The following is a 4499-nucleotide window of genomic DNA, read 5'->3' on the forward strand; positions in this document are numbered from 1 at the left end:
CATTTACACTTTTATCATTGCGATACAGAAAAAGTGTCTCAGCTATAGCTGACATCAAAAAGACACAACATATGTACACTGTTATAATGACAACATGACTATGTATTTTGACTGTCATTGATAATATTTACTTGAGAGATTTTGAGCAAGTGATGTGCTTTTGCAGGTTGTCTGGTGCTGTTTGAATGAACTGTTTTAAGAAATGCATTTACTGCGTTGCAAAATATCAAGGATGATTTAAGAAATGTACCAAAGCGGGTGAGAAAATCTGAAGTATAAAAATCCCTCCATTTGTTTCCACAGATAGTGAATGTTTTTTTGCTGAGCTGCAGAGGAAGGACAGTGATACAAAGAAAATCTTGTATGAAAAATATGCTAGATTTGGAAGATACACACTTGACATGGACAATGAGAATATAAATTTAGACACTGGTTTTCATGGCTGGTTTATTTAATATAATTTAACTCAAGTAGTTTATTCGTGTTGTGAAGCATATAGTAGCATAGGTTATTGCGGGCAAAATAAGTACTGAACCTATTTTTTTCAGTAAATATATTTCTAAAGGTGCTGTTGACATGACGTTTTCACCTGCTGTCGTAACAACCCATATATACATATAAAGAAAACAAAACAAGTTCAGAAATTTAGTTTAGTAATAAAATGGAATGACACAGGGAAAAGGTATTTAACACACTTACTGAAATTTATTTAATACTTCATACAAAAGCCTTTGTTGGTAATGACAGCTTCAAGATGTCTCCTGTATGGACAAACTAGTCACATGCATTGCTCAGGTGTGATTTTGGCCCAGTCTTCCACACAGACAGTCTTAATATCTTGAAGTTTCCATGTGCCTCTTCTAGCAGCTTTATTTTCTTTCTCTGAAACCAGTTGAGAGTTTCCTTGGCTGTGTGTTTGGGATCATTGTCTTGCTCAAATGTCCACCCTTATCTCATCTTCATCATCCTGGTAGATGGCAGTAGATTTTTATCAGGAATGTCTCGGTACATTTGTCCATTCATCGTTCCTTCAATCATATGAAGTTTGCCAGTGCCATATGCTGAAAAAACACCACCACACCCTAATGTTCCCACCTCCGATATTCACTGTTGGTATGGTGTTAGGGGTGATGTGCAGTGCTATTTGACCTCCAAACATGATGTGTATTATGGCATCCAAAGAGTTCAGTTTTGGTCTTATCTGACCAGACTATACAGTGCCTTGCGAAAGTATTTGGCCCCCTTGAACTTTGCGACCTTTTGCCACATTTCAGGCTTCAAACATAAAGATATAAAACTGTAATTTTTTGTGAAGAATCAACAACAAGTGGGACACAATCATGAAGTGGAACGAAATTTATTGGATATTTCAAACTTTTCTAACAAATAAAAAACTGAAAAATTGGGCATGCAAAATTATTCAGCCCCCTTAAGTTAATACTTTGTAGCGCCACCTTTTGCTGCGATTACAGCTGTAAGTCACTTGGGGTATGTCTCTATCAGTTTTGCACATCAAGAGACTGAAATTTTTGCCCATTCCGCCTTGCAAAACAGCTCGAGCTCAGTGAGGTTGGATAGAGAGCGTTTGTGAACAGCAGTTTTCAGTTCTTCCCACAGATTCTCGATTGGATTCAGGTCTGGACTTTGACTTGGCCATTCTAACACCTGGATATGTTTATTTGTGAACCATTCCATTGTAGATTTTGCTTTATGTTTTGAATCATTGTCTTGTTGGAAGACAAATCTCCATCCCAGTCTCAGGTCTTTTGCAGACTCCATCAGGTTTCCATCCAGAATGGTCCTGTATTTGGCTCCATCCATCTTCCCATCAATTTTAACCATCTTCCCTGTCCCTGCTGAAGAAAAGCAGCCCCAAACCATGATGCTGCCACCACCATGTTTGACAGTGGGGATGGTGTGTTCAGGGTGATGAGCTGTGTTGCTTTTACGCCAAACATAACGTTTTGCATTGTTGCCAAAAAGTTCGATTTTGGTTTCATCTGACCAGAGCACCTTCTTCCACATGTTTGGTGCGTCTCCCAGGTGGCTTGTGGCAAACTTTAAACGACACTTTTTATGGATATCTTTAAGAAATGGCTTTCTTCTTGCCACTCTTCCATAAAGGCCAGATTTGTGCAGTATACGACTGATTGTTGTCCTATGGACAGAGTCTCCCACCTCAGCTGTAGATCTCTGCAGTTCATCCAGAGTGATCATGGGCCTCTTGGCTGCATCTCTGATCAGTCTTCTCCTTGTATGAGCTGAAAGTTTAGAGGGACGGCCAGGTCTTGGTAGATTTGCAGTGGTCTGATACTCCTTCCATTTCAATATTATCACTTGCACAGTGCTCCTTGGGATGTTTAAAGCTTGGGAAATCTTTTTGTATCCAAATCCGGCTTTAAACTTCTCCACAACAGTATCTCGGACCTGCCTGGTGTGTTCCTTGTTCTTCATGATGCTCTCTGCGCTTTAAACAGACCTCTGAGACTATCACAGTGCAGGTGCATTTATACGGAGACTTGATTACACACAGGTGGATTCTATTTATCATCATTAGTCATTTAGGTCAACATTGGATCATTCAGAGATCCTCACTGAACTTCTGGAGAGAGTTTGCTGCACTGAAAGTAAAGGGGCTGAATAATTTTGCACGCCCAATTATTCAGTTTTTTATTTGTTAAAAAAGTTTGAAATATCCAATAAATTTCGTTCCACTTCATGATTGTGTCCCACTTGTTGTTGATTCTTCACAAAAAATTACAGTTTTATATCTTTATGTTTGAAGCCTGAAATGTGGCAAAAGGTCGCAAAGTTCAAGGGGGCCAAATACTTTCACAAGGCACTGTATTCTCCCAGTATTTCACAGGCTTGTCTAAATGTTGTGCAGCAAACTTAAAACCAGCTTCAACATGCTTTTTCTTCAGCAACAGAGTCTTGCGTGGTGAGCGCGTATACCGGCCATGGTGGTTGAGTGCATTACTTAGTTTCCTTTGAAACAATTGTGCCTGCTAATTCCAGGTCTTTCTGAAGCTCTCCACAAGTGGTCCTTGGCTCTTGGACAGCTCTTCTGATAACTTTTGTCACTCCTCTGTCAGAAATCTTGTGAGTAGCACCTGGTCGTGACCAGTATATGGTAAAATTATGTTTTTTCCTCTTCCAGATTATGACAGTGCTCACTGGAACATTCAGAGTTTTAGAAATCCTTCTGTCACCAATGCCATCATTATGTACGGTCTTGCGAAAGCTCTATTCTTTTACCCATCATGACATGTTCCTTGTGTGACACATTGGTCATGAGACACTTTTTTATAGGCCATCAGTTGGGACCAAACCAGCTGATGTTAATTTCCACTGACAAGGCGCAGGATTGCTTTCTAATTAGTAATAGATTTCAGCCGGTGTCTTGGTTTTCCATGAATTTTTGCACCTCCCATGTGTTCGCTACTTTTTCCCTGTGCCATTCCATTTTATTACATTTTATTACAGCATGGTAGCATAAAGTATATGGAGACTACTCAATGCAGTAGAATTCATTTGTTGAAGAAATTACTTATAGTGTAATAACAAACAAAGGTGTAGGGTGTTCACCGGTCGAAGTTTACAGATTGACATACAGTTTATTTGTTAAGAGCTTGGAAAGAGAATGTGTGTGTGTGTGTGTGTGTGTTACTAGTCATTGCTGAGTGCAAGGAGGATGCTGTAGTTATAGTGTGAAATAATAGCAATGTCACAAAAATATCAAAAAAGTTGACAATTTGTATCACTTCATGTGATAATGAAATGGTTTTTAACCATTTGTTTTTTTTAACCCAGAGCAAAAAAGGGAAACTCAGTGGTATGAAATTTACCTAAACTTACATCACGCTACATTTTTATGGAGACTAAGCAGAAGAAAGAAGAGCTGGAAGATTAAACTGCAAGAGAATATGTAAGATCCAGGGTCAGTCAGTGAATGAACCTTCACAACCACATAATCAAGTTTGTGTCTCTTTACCTCTGTTGTCAAGTCCATTGTCAGTTGACAAAAATAGAGATGTGGGAAACTGGAAGAAAAGAATGAAAACGATCACAACATGAAATGTAGAAACACTAGCTCAGGACAACTGGATGTGGTTTTCATTGGTATTAATCTTGTGCGTCATATAGGTGTGTCCAATTTGTTGTTTTGTTTTGCTCTACCAGGTGTCTAATGTTCTCATGTAATGTAGCTCTAACTCTGCAAGAACATCTTTGTTTTCTATGACATTTGTTGCTACAAATGTTACAGGTCAGATTCACCAAAATCTAGTAGTTGACAGACCATGTCATACCAATATAGAAAGGAAAACACAACACTGCATAGCACAAAGAAAGAAAAAAACTAAAGTAAAAAATGTGAATATAGGACAATATCCTTAGGGAAAAACTGTACATGCAGTGCTGTAGGAATTACAGTGCAGTCTTCCTACACCTCCTGACGTTCCTGTCTGTTGGGCCACAAATTCTCATCCACATCACAA

The sequence above is a fragment of the Monopterus albus genome, unplaced genomic scaffold, assembly GCF_001952655.1.
Source record: "Monopterus albus unplaced genomic scaffold, M_albus_1.0 scaffold873.1, whole genome shotgun sequence".
NCBI lineage: Eukaryota > Metazoa > Chordata > Actinopteri > Synbranchiformes > Synbranchidae > Monopterus > Monopterus albus.